The sequence below is a fragment of the Rana temporaria genome, chromosome 1, assembly GCF_905171775.1.
Source record: "Rana temporaria chromosome 1, aRanTem1.1, whole genome shotgun sequence".
NCBI lineage: Eukaryota > Metazoa > Chordata > Amphibia > Anura > Ranidae > Rana > Rana temporaria.
The window spans coordinates 503,576,163-503,594,917 of NC_053489.1; positions in this window are offsets into that span (position 1 = coordinate 503,576,163).

The window sequence follows — 18,755 nt, forward strand, 5'->3', positions numbered from 1 at the left end:
AGTTTAATATCCGAGGTTACTGTTTGTTTCATTGTTTTAGCTCTATATTACATTTCTAATGCTCCAAATGTTGCTTCCGCTCCTTCAAGCACTAGGTTTTATACTGTCACATCCTCCTGCTAATGTAACATTGTTATACAGGTAATCACTGTACCGTTGGTTTAATTGTGCGTTTATTTATATTTTATATTTTTCTTTACTAGTACATGACTGTGTACGGATCAACTTATTCTGCCCTACTCCAATGTACTGTGAAAATTCCAATAAAAATTTATTTAAAAAAAAAAAAACAACGCAGTGCCGAATAGCAAAAAGTGGATGTAAACCCGATTTTTTTTGCTGTCACAACAGTATAAGATTTCCTATCATCTGTGCCCAGTCTTGCCACACAGAGTTAATCCAGCTCTGAGCAATTCTCTTTTATTGTTCAGTGAGATAAAACGGACTAACATAGAAAAACCTTAGTCCGTTCCGCCCCCTTGCTGTGAATGACAGGTTATTTACATATCTCATGCACTAGCTTGGAGACAGGCATTATTTTTTAATTCCAACCCCCACTCCTTTTCTAAAGTCATGTGGTTACTTTTCTGGATTTTGACTGGATGTTAGTGATCATGGCAGAATTTAGTGTAAGGAAAATGCATGTTGACAAGGGGAGTGTAGAGGTGGGCAGGGAGTCTACTGACATCACAACTCCACCCACAGAGCTCCAGACAACAGACCCACCCAAAGAATCTTCAGTTTTTCAGTTCTTATAACAGACAGAGGGGAAGCATTTGACAGGTAAGGATACATGCAGGAGGCATCTATATCCTTATAGATCAGCACTATGGCAGGAGTTTAGAAAGGATGAGAGTGGGTTTACATCCACTTTAAGCTTATGATCTACCAGAACACCCAGATCCTTCTCCATCATTGACTCTTCCAGTTCTCCTCCTAGTATGTAAGTTTAATGCATGTTTTTAGCACACAAGTGCATACCATCCCATTTCTCAACATTAAACCTTATTTGCCACATAGTTGCCCAATAAAATGTAAGTTGGAGACATTCTGTAAGGACGTTATTCTACCTATAGCTTGGTGTCATCATCAAACACTGAAATAGTACTTTTAATCCCAGACCCTATATCATTTATAATTATATTAAAAAGTAAGGGACCCAACACTGAACTTTGAGGTACACCACTGATAATCTTAGACCATTCAGAGTAAGAATCATTAACCACTAGAGATGGCCTGGCGGTTCGCCTGTCGGTCGTTTCATGGCAAACTGTGCTCGTTAATGGTCCGCCAAACCGGCGGACATCTGGCGATGTTCGCGGCGGTCCGCAATTTTACATGGAGAAGAATTTTGACCTATGACACATCCATCAGGTGGTGCAGGACAACCTTATAAATAGGCCTGATCTGGCGGCCATCTTACATTCTGCTTTTTGTCAGTGTAGAGAGAGGTTGGTATTTGGAGCAGGGACAGGCTGTATTCAATCAAATAGCTATCTAAAAGGTCCACAAAAGTCCTCTTAAGGACTGGTATAGGTGTACTACTTGTTGTGCAGTATATAGGTGTGTAATACATTCATATACTTTTTGTCAGTGTAGGGACAGGTTGCTGTTTCGAGCAGGGACAGGCTGTATTCCATCAAATAGCTATCTAAAAGTTCCACAAAGTCCTTTTAAGGACTGGTATAGGTGTGCTACTTGCTGTGCAGTACATAGGTGTGTAATACATTCATATACTTTTTGTCAGTGAAGGGACAGGTTGCTGTTTCCAGCAGGGACAGACTGTAGTGGCACAAATCGCTACCTAACAGGTCCACAAAAGTCCTTTCAAGCACTGGTATAGCTACGCTACTTGCTCTGCAGTACATAGGTGTGTAATACATTCATATACATTTTGTCAGTGTAGGGACAGGTTGCTGTTTCCAGCAGGGACAGACTGTAGTGACACAAATTGTTTCCTAACAGGTCCACAAAAGTCCTTTCAAGCACTGATATAGGTGTGCTACTTGCTCTGCAGTACATAGGTGTGTAATACATTCATATACTTTTTGTCAGTGTAGGGACAGGTTGCTGTTTCCAGCAGGGACAGACTTTGTGACACAAATCGTTACCTAACAGGTCCACAAAAGTCCTTTCAAGCACTGGTATAGGTGTGCTACTTACATAGTACATAGGTGAAATATATACTTATAATATACTTTCGAATATAGAAAGCATATTATAGTAGATTTGTATTGTGCAGCATTGTGACTGGCGGTGTATTTGGTTACTGCTGAATTTTTGCCTCTTTCACTGCGTTATCTCTGCTACACACATTGACAAAATTTCCTGAAAAAAAGTTTCATAACTGGTGCGATAAACCAGTGACCCCCCAAAACGACAGATTTTGTTATATACCTTCTTACACATATACTGCACTTCTCTAGAGACTTTTGTCACAGGGTCATTTAAAAAATGACAGGCAGAGGAAGAGGCAGGTCCTTCCGCAGGGGTGGTAGGGGTAGGGCAGGAGCACCAGGCCAGAGCCAAAGTGGGAAGTGGCACAATGTCCGTTCGATTACGTCAAAGGACGCACCAGACTTGGTTGACTGGCTCACCACCAACACCACCACCATATACCCTCTGCTTGAGTCACAGGAATTATTTTCCGATCCATCAGAAGACATTTCCAATGCGCAGCCATTCTTGGCATTGGATCAGAAAGAGGAGGTAGCAACAGCCGTCACTTAGCAGTCTGACGACAGTATTGAGATCAGCCTAAGGAGGTTTCTGCCTACTCCGAGATCTCTATTGTTAGGGGAAGGTGACGTAGATGATGACGTGTCTACAGACATTACGTGGGTGCCCACAAGAGAGGAAGAGGAGGGGAGTTCAGAGGGAGAGATGGACCAGCAGATAGGGAGAAGAAGCAGGCCAAACTTACATTGCACAGGAGGGACAAACCAGACTCCTAATGTATCAGGAGCTAGCCATCAACCATGTACGGTCACATCTGGCGCTCCCAAGACGCCGGCCCATGGCTCCGCAGTGTGGGCTTTTTTTAACGTGTTCGTTGCAGACAATAGTGTTGCCATCTGCAGCATTTGCAGTCAACGCATAAGTCGCGGTAAGCCCAACACTCACCTAGGGATGACCGCCTTAAGAAGGCACCTGGCCTCCCATCACCGAGCCCAGTGGGAGCAATGCCATCAGAACCCACAAAGCCACACTCCAGGCTCTCACCATCCAGCCTCTTCTCCTTCTACTTCTCCTTCCCCTCTATGCTCACAATTGTCCTCCACTCCACCTTCCATTATGCCGTCCTCACGTTTTTCTGCAAAAAGGCAGGCTTCCGTGGCCTAAATGTCCGTTCGTAAAAAAACAACGATGCCGGATAACCCTCTTGCCCAACGATTGACCGATGGCTTGTCGGAATCGATAGCCCGCCAACAACTACTGCCATATAAACTGGTGGACTCGGAGGCCTTTCGAAAATTTGTGGCCATTGGAACACCACAATGGAAGGTCCCAGGAAGGATTTTTTTTTCACAGAAGGGCATCCCAGAGCTATATGGCCATGTTCAGCGGTAAGTTAATGCATCTCTGGCACACAGTGTCGGTGCCAAGATACATCTGACCACAGACACGTGGTCTAGCAAACACGGGCAGGGAAGGTATATAACTTTTACTGCCTACTGGGTGAACCTTCTGATGGCCGTCAAGCATGTAACCCGTGGCACCCATGTAGATTTGGTTTTACTGCCACGGAGTGGTGTGCGACAACGGTGCCAATCTGCTGAGCGTGCTGAAACAGGGCAAAATTACACACATGCCATGCATGGCACACACCCTGAACTTGGTCGTGCAGCGATTCGTTGCCAAATTCCCTGGGCTCCAGGACATCTTGCGGCAGGCCAGGAACATCTCGGCCCATTTCAGAAGTTCTTACATGACCATGGCTCGCCTTGCTGACATTCAGCGGCGACACAATCTGCCCGTCAGATGTCCTATTTGTGACTGCCCGACGAGATGGAACTCAACATTGTATATGCTTGATAGGCTGCTCCAGCAGAAACATGCAGTTAACGACTACCTGTCCGAACTCTGCTTCAGGACAGGTTCTGGGGACTCATGCAGACTTCTGCGGCCATTTTATGAGATCACCAAACTGGTCAGTCGCAGCCAGGGCACCATCAGTGACATCGTACCTTACGCCTTCTTTCTGGAGCATGCATTGCTTTGTGTCATTGATCAAGCCGTCGAGGAGCAGGAAGATGAGGAAGTCGCAATGCTGGATGAATTCCCAGGAGGCTACTCCACCTGAGACAAGTCAACAACGGGAGTCTGAAGAACAGTCAGAGGAGGATGGTGCCAGGACGGAGGAGGAGGAGCAAGAAGAGCATGCTTTAAACCTTTCTGGGATCCATGGTGTTGTCCGTGGATGGGGGGAGGAGAACGAGGACAACATTATCCTGGATGATGAGCAGGAGCCAGGCCGGTACAGTGCTTCCAGTTTAGTGCAAATGGGGGCCTTCATGCTCCAGTGTTTTAAGAGGGACTCCCGCATAAAAAGCATAAAGGGCAAGGACCAGTACTGGGTGGTAACATACTTAGATCCCCGATACAAACAAAACATGGCGTAAATGTTACCACCATCACAGAGGGCTATCAGAATGCAGCACTTCCAGGCCTTGCTTCGAGAAATGCTGCATTCTGCTTTTGCGTCCACTGGCAGAGGAATTTCCACTCACAGAGAAACAGTTTTGGGTACCAATCCAACAGTGCCTGCAAGAAGAGGGGGGTTTGAAGATGTCTTGGTCACTAATGATATGAGATCATTCTTTCAGCCGACCCATCGACAGCTGTCCTCCTTGTCCAGCATCAGAGAACGCCTAGACCGACAGGTGTCTGACTACATCTGGTTAACAGCCAATGTGGACGCACTGAGAAGTGATGAACGCCTGGACTACTGGGTGGGCAAGCTTGACCTCTGGCCAGAGCTTGCACAACTTGCAATGGAACTGTTGGCTTACCCCTCATCCAGTGTCCTGTCCGAAAGGATTTTAAGCACAGCAAGGGGGGTCATGACCGATAAGTGCACTCGCCTAGCTCACAACAGTGGACTACTGGGTGGGCAAGCTTGACCTCTGGCCAGAGCTTGCACAACTTGCAATGGAACTGTTGGCTTACCCCTCATCCAGTGTCCTGTCCGAAAGGATTTTCAGCACAGCAGGGGGGGTCATGACCGATAAGTGCACTCGCCTAGCTCACAACAGTGTTGACTACCTCACATTTATAAAAATGAATGAGGCATTGATCTCAGAGGAATTCAACACATGTGACCAGTAGACAATGTTTCATTCAAATTCAGGTGAACGCCTGTGGGCTAATTTTTTGGGCCTGTACTTGCCGACACTTATTTCTGCATCCGGTGAATGCCTAATGTACCACCAGCCACAGAATACAAGGTTGTTTGCTGTCAGGTGAACGCCTGTGGCCGTGGGCTAATTTTTGGGACCTGTAATGGCCGACACTTACTTCTGTATCCGGTGAATGCCTAATGTACCACCAGTCACAGAATACAAAGTTGTTTGCTATCAGGTGAACGCCTGTGGCCGTGGGCTAATTTTTAGAAGCCTGTAATGGCCGACACGTACTTCTGCATCCAGCGAATGCCTAATGTACCACCAGCCACAGAATACAAGGTTGTTTGCTGTCAGGTGAACGCCTGGGGCCGTGGGCTAATTTGTGGGGCCTGTAATGTCCTATTCTATTCTAAAAAAAATGATTTCTATTATTTTCTATTATTTTCAAAATAGCACACAAGTAAATTAAATGCCAGATTATATAAAGTGAAAAGTTCGTAACGGTTCTTCAAGGGTTAAAATCCTTTGGTTACAACACTAATAGGCAGTCTTTATTACAAGCATCATATTAACAACTATTCTGTGTGAGTTGCCACTAGACATGTGCAGACCAAAACAATTTGTTTTGTTTTGATTCGTTATTTACATATTTTTTTTTAGTTAAATCTGTTTGAACCGGTTTGATACATTTTTGTAATTCATTTTGTTTATTCATATTCAAATCATTTAAAAAAAATTGAATTCAAATCGATTCAAATAGTTTTTAAATACATTTTGAATAATTTTCTAATTTGAATAGTTTTTGAATTAGAATTCTAATAGTTTTCAAATTCGAAAAGTTTTTGAATTCCAAAAGTTTTTAATTTGTTTTCCAATTTCCAAAGGGAATAAAATAAAATAGAAAATAAAGGAATAGAATAGCAAAAGACAGAATAGAAAATAATAAAATAGAATAAAATAGAAAGAATATGACCATCTTCTGAAATTAGAACTTTAAATAAAATTCATTTGAATTTGAACACATATTAATAGAAAATAATAGAAAATAACAGAAAAGAAAAAAATTAGAATAGAATAGACTAAAAAAAGAATAGAAAAGTCTTTGCACCAGAGGAGCATACACTCTAATGTCCCCTCATAGTCACATACACTGTTGTTTATTCCTATACTATTCTGTTATTTTCTATCCTATTCTAATCTATTAGTTTCTATATTTTGGGAAATGGTTATATTCTTTTTATTTTTTAATTATGTTTCCTTTCTATTTGTTTATTCAATTGTTTCCATTTTATTCTTTTTTATTCAAATTCAAAATTATTCTATTAAAAATTTGAGTTTGGTAGATGGTTTTAATATTTCTATTCTATTCAGTTTTTTTTCTATACGGATCTGTTATTTTCTATTCTATTCAAATTCAAATTTTGGGAAATGGCTATATTCTTTCTATTATATTCTTTTTTTAATTCTATTGTTTTCCATTCTATTATAGTCTATTCTATTTGATTCCTTTCTTATGTATTCAAATTAAAATGTATTCTATTTGAAATTTGAATTTCAGAAGATGGTCATATTCTTTCTATTTTAATATATTCTATTATTTCTCTTTTATTATATTATATTGTATTATTTTATTTTCTATTCTTCTTTGTTCTGTTTTACTCTATTATATTTTATTAGTTAATTTTCTGTTATTTTCTTTTATTTTCTATTATATTATATATTTTCTAGTCTATTCATTTACCTTCCAGGGCTGTGGACTCCAGCCCTGTGACTGGCTGGAGTCACGTTACGTCACTCCTGCGCATGCGCACGGGAGCCGCCAGTCATGGCATGACCCCTTTAGAAATGGCACGATTGTGCCCTTTATACAGTGCACATGCACAGAAGACATCAGCGCACACATACATTGTAAATATCTCCTAAACCGTGTAGGTTTAAGAGATATTTCCAGCACCTACAGGTAAGCCTTAATATAGGCCACTAGACATGTGCAGACCAAAACAATTTGTTTTGTTTTGATTCGTTATTTACATATATTTGTTTAGTTAAATCTGTTTGAACCGGTTTGATACATTTTTGTAATTCATTTTGTTTATTCATATTCAAATCATTTAAAAAAAATTGAATTCAAATCGATTCAAATAGTTTTTAAATACATTTTGAATAATTTTCTAATTTGAATAGTTTTCAAATTAGAAAAGTTTTTGAATTCCAAAAGTTTTTAATTTGTTTTCCAATTTCCAAAGGGAATAAAATAAAATAGAAAATAAAGGAATAGAATAGCAAAAGACAGAATAGAAAAGAATAACATAGAATAAAATAGAAAGAATATGACCATCTTCTGAAATTAGAACTTTAAATACAATTCATTTGAATTTGAACACATATTAATAGAAAATAATAGAAAATAACAGAAAAGAAAAAAAATTAGAATAGAATAGACTAAAAAAGAATAGAAAAGTCTTTGCACCAGAGGAGCATACACTCTAATGTCCCCTCATAGTCACATACACTGTTGTTTATTCCTATACTATTCTGTTATTGTCTATCCTATTCTAATCTATTAGTTTCTATATTTTGGGAAATGGTTATATTCTTTTTATTTTTTAATTATGTTACTTTTCTATATGTTTATTCAATTGTTTCCATTTTATTCTTTTTTATTCAAATTCAAAATTATTCTATTAAAAATTTGAGTTTGGTAGATGGTTTTAATATTTATATTCTTTTTTTTTTTTTTATTGTTTTTATTTGAAAATTTTTCATCAAACATACACTTGGTACTAAGGGAACAAACATACATACATAATAACATAATACGGCATCAAGGGAGCGGCGCCCACAATGGGACCGCAACCAGATTATCCATTATACTCCTATACAATATAACAAATATCCATTATATGTATCCAAGGAAACCAATGTGAGCAACTCAAATTAAATTGTTAGACCCTTCAGTGTATCAGTCCTCTATTGAGGTGAGATAGGAGCGATAAAAAGGAAGGTGCTAAAACTATAGAAAGTAAAACATGAGGAGAAGAAGGAAAGAGGGGAGACAGAGGAGGAGAAAAGAAGAGAAGGGAAGGGAGGGAAGGCTGAAGTGAGGAGGAGTAGGTTAGTAATAATAAGAAGAAAGTCTTATTCCGCTTTTACGGGAGTAAACCAAATACAAATAAATCAAATATCAGTTTTTAACCATATACCAAGTAGTCCATATCTTCCACAGGGCATCAAATTTACGTCGCACCCCTCTCCTACTGGCCAAAAGAGATTCAAAAGCATATTGCGTCTGTGTCATAAGGAGAACCTCTGACGCGTTTGGGGCCCTGTCAGCCTTCCACTGTTGTGCGAGCAATGATCTAGCTGCCAAGAGGATATGAGTCACCACCACTCTGCAATCCACAGGGAAGATTTCTATCCCCACATGTAGAATCACCAAGCTAGGACTGGGCCGAGTTAGAATACCAGTGATCCTAGATATATATTGGAAAATAGAGTGCCAAAAACTAGTCAAATGCTTGCAGGACCATAGCATATGGAATAGATTACCTATTCCGCCACAATTCCTCCAGCATAGCGGGGAACTTTGGTTTCCAAATTTAGAGATTCTATAAGGGGTGAGGTACCACCTAAGTGCTATTTTCTGGGATAACTCCCAGTGGTTGATACATCTAGAGGAGGAATAGATTGAGCTGAACGCTTTAGTCCACTGAGCTTCCGTGACTGTTATTCCTAAGTCGGACTCCCACTTCCTGAAGGGTTGAGACTTAACAAAGCGCAACTTGCTTTGGAAAAGGTTGTAGAAGAATGAAATACCCTTACGGGGTGTTGGGGAGGTATGATAAAAACTCCACACCTCCCTAGCCATGAATATACGATACGGTCCAATTGAGTTCAGGAAGTGGGAGATGGGAACATAGACATAATGATCTGGGGGGCCTAGGTTAAACTTTTCCTCCAGGGATTTGAAGGTGAGAAGGGCATCCCCCAGGAACAAGTCCTGAACAACTCCAATCCCCCTTTTCCTCCAACTAGAGAGGGAGAGGTCCGGAATGACCAGCGAAAGTGTCTCCAACGGGATGGGGACTTCTATTAACTCGGAAGTGGGAAACTGAACCTCCCTCAGATCCCTCCAGGCCATCAAGGAGGCCCGGAGAGTAATCGGGAGGTCTCGCAGACCAAATGGTCTCCAGACATCTGCGAGGAGAAGAAGATCAAGGCTGGTGGATGGACCCAGGGCCCGCTCGATAGACCCCCAGACTGAATCAGCCTGGGGGATCATCCAGGTCGCAAGTTGCGTCAGAATAGACGCTCTATAATAGTCCTTAATGTCCACCAGCCCCATACCTCCGGCTCTCCTATGCTTAGTCAGTAGCGGCTTAGAGCATCTGGGGCGCCTGGAGCGCCAAATGAATCTGGAAAGGAGTGTGTTCAAGGCTTTAAGATATGGGGCTGGTAGAGGGATGGGGAGAGTTCTAAACACGTAGAGTATCTGCGGAAGAAGTAGCATTTTAAATGCCGACAGTCTTCCAGACCAGGACAGTTCCACATTAGCGAGTCTGCAAACTTCTTTAGTCAATTTATCAATTAAGGGTGGGTAGTTGGCACTTGCTAAATCACATGGATCCGGGGTCAGCTTAAGGCCTAGATAGGAGATATGGGATTTAGCCCAGGAGTAGGGGAAACTCAATTGAAGTCTTGATTGTAAGGGGGAGGGAACGCTCAGTCCCAGGATAACTGATTTGGTAAAATTAACTTTATAGAATGAGATCTCACTAAACACCTGTAGGGTATAATGAGCATGGCATAGGGACACTAGGGGAGAAGTCAGAAAGAGGATGATGTCATCCGCAAACAGATTGATAACATGCGACCTATGCCATATCTGAAAGCCCTCAATACCTGGGTGGGACCTGATCCTCTCCGCCAACGGCTCCATCAGAAGATTGAAAATTGAGGGGGACAGAGGACACCTCTGGCGGGTGCCATTTGATATTGAAAAGGTGTCTGACAATAGGTTTGAGGTATACACCTGGGCACACGGGGGGAAGGAGTAAAGAGCGAGCACGGCCGAGAGTATCGGCCCAGAGAACCCAAATTTCCCCAGGGTGTTTTTCATATATCCCCAATGTATCCTGTCGAACGCCTTCTCCGCATCCAAAGAGAGTAGCAGAGAAGGCGTCCAACAGGATCTAGCATGCTGCATAACCCCCAACACCCTCCTTGTAGCATCTGACGCCTGCCTCCCTGGAGTGAAGCCAGATTGGTCAGACTTAACAAGAAAGGGAAGGACAGATAAAATTCTATGAGCCAATATCTTTGCATATAATTTTACATCGGAGTTCAACAGCGAGATCGGCCTGAAGTTGGAAGGAGTGGTGGGATCTTTACCAGGTTTTGGGATAGTAACCACATACGCCTTGAGCATCTCAGGAGGGAAGGAGGCAGAGGACACCGCTTTGGCATACAAGGTCTGTAGAGCTGGAACCAGCTCGTCTTGGAACGTTCTATAATAATCGTTCGGAAGACCGTCGGGTCCCGGGGATTTGCCTAGAGGGAGTGAGCTAATAATCTTTCTAATTTCAGGCTCCGAGGTAGGAGCATCTAGAGAGTCTAGTTGTGACTGAGAGAGGGACGGAAGGTTAACACTGGCTAGGAATGCCTGGATCTTGTCATCGGAGTGTTGTGGAGTGTCAGGGTCAGGGCTTTTTTTCAGGGGGAACTTGGGGGAACTCAGTTCCACCACCTCTGGATCAGACCCTTTGGTGCCTGCTCACCAAAATCACTTGTAAACACAGAAGTCTGGTTTATGTGTTTACAAGTGACAGCTCTGCACTCTGTGTGTAACCCCCTGAACTCTGCACTCTGTATGTAATGCAATCCTGGTATTTAATGCCCCTTTAAGACCCTTTTACTGTTTGTGAAATATGAACAGGGTCGTGATTGAGTTCCTGCACCTATTTTCTGAGAAAAAAAGCTCTGGTCAGGGTCATGCCTGAGATTATACAGGGACGAATAGTAATCGGCGAAGGAGTTCGCTATATCTTTAGGGTTAATAATTTTGTGCTTGTTGGTCGGATGGATCAGGAAAGGGATCTTAGCTTTGGCTCAAGCTGCTCGGAGCCTTTGGGCTAAAAATTTTCCCGCACGATTACCCAACGAGTAATGGTTCAATTTCATCCGTTGGAAATGTTTATCATATTGCTCAATAAGAAGGGACCTGAGCTCGGCCTGACACTGTGAGAGGGTTTTCCCTAGTGCCGCATTTGCACTAGATTTATTTTGGGCTTCTAACTTTTTGATGTCATCTAGGAGCTGAGTCATTTTCAGTGTCCTCTGCCTTTTCTCCCTTGCACAGATCTGAAGGATCACTCCTCTAACCTTATGGGCACACCACACAGTAGTTGTGTCAGAAACCGACCCCACATTATTTGCAAAGAATTCCGACAGACATTTAGCAATGGTAGTAGCATGAGTAGGCACTTAAAAAATCCTTAAATTTGCCCTCCAAAGATATGCAGGACTGGGAGTGTGCCCCTCCGCCACCGTTATAGAGACAGGAGCGTGGTCTGACCATGTTATATTGTGAATGGCGGAGGAGGACACTGCCTGCAAAAGCATCTTATCAACCAGTATGAGGTCAATTCTAGAATAGGAATTGTGCCTGGCTGAATGAAAAGAATAGTCACGTTCTGTTGGATGGTGGCACCTCCAAACATCAAAGACGTCCTCTGAGTGCAACAGCTGCTGGAGTTGAGGAGGGGGTCTCTTCGATGTGGAGGAGGAGTCCAGGGCATAATCAACTGTCAGGTTGTGATCTCCACATATTACCAGGGACCCTCGTTTCACCGAGGCAATCTTAGCATAGGTCCTTTTCAAAAAACGGAGCTGATGGGAGTAAGGTGCGTACACATTAGCAATAGTAAAGGGTTTGTTGTTTACTTCTCCCACCACGACCAGGTATCTCCCCCCAGGATCTGCAAGAACTTGCTGTAAGCTGAAAGCCACTGAGTCCTTTATAGCTACCAAAACACCCTTGTTCTTGGCTGGGGTATAGGCCATAAAAATGTGCGGGAAACGTTTGTGTGAGAAACGAGGCGGGTTATCAGTGGAGAAATGGGTCTCCTGAAGGCAGAGGACATCAGCCTGGAGGGCCAGAGCCTCTCTCCAGACCGAGGCCCGTTTGGCGGGGTGGTTAAGCCCATTCACATTAAAGGAGACAATTTTGACCGCCATTTGGGGATAGTAAACGACATTGGAAACAGTACCTTGGTTTCATCCGTGGAGAGCAGTTCATCTTGCGGTGTAGCCAGCTTTCAGTGCCGAGTAGAACCAGCCTTCCCAGGGCTGCGGGGAGAGTAGGGAGTGTACATAGATCTTTCCGGTGTAGAACAGGGTCCGACGACCAGAAAGAAGGAAAATAAGTAAAAAGGTCAGAGTCAAAGGAAAAAAACAACAACATGGAGTTCGCTAAAAAAAGCTTGAAGAAGCAAGAACCAGAGGGTAGAATTTCTACCCATAATCAAGGGGGATCAAAGGAACGTAACAAACTAAATACTCCGGATGGAGTGGGAACCTTGGTGTGATTAATGAGCCACTACCTTCCGTAGGGGGAAAGGATCACTCAGTGCGCTTCTTGCCTCTTTTCTTCCTGGACACTGTTTGCCATTGGTAGTGCTGATCAATCTTGGCAGATGGCATGGGACCTGTAGGTGCCTGGGCTGGGAGGATATCCAGGGATCGGAGCAATGAAAGGCCCTCCTCCAGACTAGCAATGGTTGTGTCTTTCCCATCATGAGTGACAGTGAGCTTCACTGGAAAACCCCATCTGTAGGGAAGGTTGTGATTGCGCAGAGCTTTGGTGATCGTCACCAGTGACCGTCGCTTCTGCATAGTGAATTGTGATAAGTCTGCGAACAGCTGAAGCCCAGCGAACTGTTCCGGAAGTTGTTGAACTTTCCTGAAGGAGACCATGAGCTGCTCTTTAACTTGATAAAAATGTATCCTCATCAGGACGTCTCGGGGTACATTCTCGGGCAGGAAACCTGGGTTGGGCAGCCTGTGAATTCTATCAATCTGCAGCTCTGACTCAGAAACATCAGGGAGGATCTGCTGCAGCAGGTCTCTGGCAAATTTCTGTAGCTGGGCGGGGAGCACTGTTTCAGGGACCCCCCTTAGCTTAACATTATTACGCCTTGACCTGTCCTCGAGGTCAGCGACCTTTGCCCTCAGCCAGGCTATTTCAGTATCATGTTCAGAGTGGGCATCAATCAGTGAGTTGTGGGAGGATGCAAATTCTCCCATTTTTTCTTCCACGTGTGTGATTCTCTCCCCCAGCTCACCTACATCCGCTTTAAAATTCCTCATGCACTGAAGCATGTCAGCATGCATGGAGCTCCTGAGGGAGACAAGCATGTCTTTTAACGTTGTGTCAGACACTGCATTCCCTGAGGTGGGGAAGGCAGTGAAGGGGTCAATTAGCTCCTTCGTGTCCTCCAGGGCCTCAGCCCCCCCGCTCACCTGACCGATGTTCGCCTCCAGGCGAGGCTTAGATTTGGCAGGGCTCCTATCGAACGGGGACGATCCACCTGGAGATTGCTGTGTGGTGCCTGGATGCATCGCCGGGCTCGAGGCCGTTGATTGGGAGCTGCAGGGTGAGGTAGGAGATACGTCCTCCAGGCCGGCGCTGGCGCCATCTTGTTTTAGGCTGCGGCTTTTGGGAGGATAGAATTCTTCCAATTTCCGAGGCTGGGACCCCTCTTTTCGCTTACGGGTCTTGCCATCCGTGTCTCCGGACCCCCAGGCGAGAATGGGGCAAGTGATGGGCGGAATATCCGCCGCTGTAGCTAAGTGCTAGGTTCCCTTGGACGGAGCAGCGCGATCACACGTCCATACAGCCGCGCGGTAGCCACACCCCCCCCCTAATATTTATATTCTATTCAGTTTTTTTTCTATACGGATCTGTTATTTTCTATTCAAATTCAAATTTTGGGAAATGGCTATATTCTTTCTATTCTATTATTTTTTTAATTCTATTGTTTTCCATTCTATTATAGTCTATTCTATTTGATTCCTTTCTTATGTATTCAAATTAAAACGTATTCTATTTGAAATTTGAATTTCAGAAGATGGTCATATTCTTTCTATTTTAATATATTCTATTATTTCTCTTTTATTATATTCTATTGTATTATTTTATTTTCTATTCTTCTTTGTTCTGTTTTACTCTATTATATTTTATTAGTTAATTTTCTGTTATTTTCTTTTATTTTCTATTATATTATATCTTTTCTAGTCTATTCATTTATGTTCTATTTTATTTTATTCTATTTGGAAATTGCAAAACAAATTGAAAACTATACAAATTTAAAAACTATTCAAAATGTATTAAAAAAAATTCAAATCTATTTCAATTTGAATTTCATAGAAATGTGTTTCTCCGTTATTTTGAATTTGTTTAAATTTGTTACTATTGTCATTTGGAAATTTGTATAATAATTCCAAAATTCCAAATTAAATTAACTGCACATGTCTTGTTGCCACTTGTTTTTTAATCATTAAAGCTTTGCATTTTTTTTTACTACACTTAGTATGACACCCTTTGGTGTTCCTTTATAACTTCCTGGATTCCAACTACCCTTATCTCGGGCATGCATGCAAGAGGCTGTGCTTAGCTAAAAAAAACACTCCTCCCCTCCTGAAGACTCCTGGAATGTTTGAAATCATTTGCCTAGACCTGGAAATCAGGAAGAAATTGAAACAATGAAAAAATAAATAAATATGATATGCTTTCCTATCTATTTACGAATGCTAGCAGCATAAGGATTAAAAAAAAAAACGTTGACTGGGAGAGTAAAGTTATTCTTTATTAAAGGATCACTAAAGGATTTTTTTTTTTAGCTAAATAGCTTCCTTTACCTTACTGCAGTCCTGGTTTCATGTCCTCATTGCTCGTTTTTGCTCTGATGTTGCTGTAATACTAGTCTGTTCTGGACATTTCCTGGTTGTCTGGCTCCTTATGAAAAAAGTCATGGGAGAGTTTAGTTTCGTTTTCCTAGCCATGACTCTCTATGGCACTGTCCAGCACAGAGGCATAAAATAACATGCAAAGACTAAACTAGTTTCAGTTTCGTTTTTGCATCTAAGAGGCACATTATATGATTGATTTTTATCTATTTTTAATCGTTTTTTAAAGGAATCGGTTAACTATTATGTCTCAATACCCTGTAAACAGTCATTTCAGCAATTTTTTTTTTTCCTGTAGTGATCCTTTAAACCATCTGCCGTGATCTTAAAAAAGAAGTAAACCCTGATGGGTTTTGCTTCCTCTTTATTTCCCTGCAAAGGTAAAGCATAATGGGCTACTATGCATCACATAGTAAGTAGCCCATTATATGTCATTTACCTGAAAACGAAGCCTGCGTCACCGCTGTCCCCACTTGCTGCAAGTGTCCATCTTCACCCCTCTTCCTTCCAGGGCTGTGGACTCCAGCCCTGTGACTGGCTGGAGTCACGTTACGTCACTCCTGCGCATGCGCATGGGAGCCACCAGTCATGGCATGACCCCTTTAGAAATGGCACGATTGTGCCCTTTATACAGTGCACATGCACAGAAGACATCAGTGTACACATACATTGTAAATATCTCCTAAACTGTGTAGGTTTAAGAGATATTTCCAGCACCTACAGGTAAGCCTTAATATAGGCTTACCTGTAGGTGAAAGTGGTTGTATAGTTTACCATCACTTTAAATTGTGCATGTATTATTATCGACATGATATTGGGTCCACACACTTGCTAATGTGATATTAGCTCATATTCTTTTATGTTGGGCTGGTTTCTCCTTAGAATTGATACTTTATCTTAAATTAATATAAGAGTACAACTTAAAGGGTAACTCCACTTTCATGGAGAAAAAAATCAAATAAAAAATAATAATATTGCATATACAAGTGCAACACAAGTCATATTGAAATTTATTGTTATTAAAAATGACATTTCCTTTTCAATCTGCAGCTCTGTAATTTTCTGTAAAGTGCAATGCAATATGGCTACCTGGATGTGTTCTGTACTCACAGGGCCAGATTAACAGACAATTACGTTACTCCGTGGCGGCGTAACGTATCCCATTTACGTTACACTGCCGCAGGTTTACAGCGTAAGTGCCCGATTCACAAAGCTCTTACCTGTAAACTTGCGGCGGTGTAACGTAAATGCGCTCGGCGCAAGCCTGCCTAATTCAAATGGGGCGGGCACCATTTAAATTAGGCGCGTTCCTGCGCCGAACATTCTGCGCATGCTCCATTAGGAAATTTCCCGACGTGCCTTGCGCAAAATTACGGCGCTCCAACGTTTTTTTTTAAATGCGACGTGCGTTACGGCGTTTCGTATTCCCGTCTTACTCAAAAAAATAAAAATCGAAATTTGATGCGGGAACGACGGCCATACTTTAACATGGCTGATCTAAAGATAAGCCATGTTAAAGCAGGTGTAACTTTGTGACGGGTAAAAACAACTAGCGACGACGTACGGGATTGCGACGAACGCGTGGATCTTCGTGGACCGCCGTAACTGGTCATTTGCATATTCTACGCCGACCGCAATAGAATCGCCACCGAGCGGCCGGCATAGAATTGCATCCTAAGATCCGACAATGTAAGTCAATTACACCTGTCGGATCTTATGGCTATCTATGAGTAACTGATTCTATGAATCAGTCGCATAGTTAGGACGGGCGGATCACAGAGATACAACGGCGTATCAGGAGATACGCCGTCGTATCTCTTCTGTGAATCTGGCCCAGAATGCCTACAGAACGCCCCTCAGAAACATAATTTCCTGCTTGTGTGATTGGCTCACTGATTTTCCCAGAAGTCTACACTAGGATACAAGTCAGATTTTTGGCACCCCCTGCAGCAAAAATGTAATTTTTGGTAAGATACTACCAATAGGAAATCCCATCTAAAGGGATGCAGACCCTGCAATGTTCTTCGTTAGAGCCCTGATTCTGCAGCATCTGTTTGATAATTATGAAACCACTCCCATTAGACTCACTTTGCACAGTGCCACAGAGGAACAAACTGATTTCTGCACACTAACAAAATGTAGGAATCTGCAACAAAGTTTGTTAAAATCCTTGCACTGTACATGATTACCCAAGGGGAATGTTTTTTTCTCATCAAAAGTGGAGTTACGCTTTAAAGAATAAAGCCAGTATTTAGATGAATTCTTCAAGCAGGATCAACTAAACATATTTAGCAAAACTGCTGGCAGAGTGATTTTTTTTAATTACTTGTAACTGCAGTAACCAAATTTTTATTATGTATTTACATTTAATTGATATATTTTCTGTTAACTCTTGAATAAAATGCAAATAGCAGAACTGTGCAATGAGGGTTTCTAACCTAGGTAATCACACAACAGAAACCTCAACACAACCATAGCAAGAAAGCAGAATTAAAACAGATTATTTGTTTATGTTCTCTTCTTTTTTACTTTCACCCTGAAGTGAACTATATAAAACCTCAATCACTTTTTTTTCTTTCTCCAATTAGATTTCTAAATGCTCGTTTAACCACTTACCTGTTTAATGACCACTCAGACTTATGACCAGCTCTCCCCACCCGAACGACCCGCTATACATCATTGTATTGTAAAGTACAGTACAGAATTTTTGTTTGTCTTCTGTACTGTATGCAAATTAAAAAACGTTATTGAGCTGGAGATTTGTGTTTAGACCTTTTTTTCACAATACAATACAGTAGTTAAGAATGTTTAAAATATTTAATACTTGTGGCTCCTCATTTAACGACCAATTCAACATTGGAACAGAACCTGGTTGTTAAGTGAGGAGAGCCTGTATTCAAAGTATTTTTTTTTTTCATAAAAATGTACATCATTTTTTATAGATCCACAGCACGTGTAAAATGTGGTAGATCTGTTGGGGTAAACAGCTTACATTCAAATTTCTGTATTTTCAAAGAGATTACAAAGCATCATTCCTTTTATACTACTCTTCATATTGAAATCTCCTATACAATAATTATTTTCTAAGTATTTTAAGAATTCAAGTTGTTTTAGATTTTTTATAATGTAGCTTATAAAAAGACCAAAGTTGATATTTGGCCAGTGAAATTTCCCTTCAACAAATAATACTCCATTTCCCGCTAGTGTATTGTCCCAGTAATAAAAATAAAATAAAAACTGTCTAAATACTTACATAAATACATGATTACATAATATGCTGGGTCCTTAGTCTTCTCTGTTGTAGACTAGTGAGTAAGGGCTGCTGCAGGCTCCTCACAAGGTCTTCAAATAATTACAAAATCTAAAATGTTTTATTTTTTTTATATGAATAAAATAGAGTAAACTAGAAAATGCATTTCCTGCAGAAATTGCGTGGGAATGCTG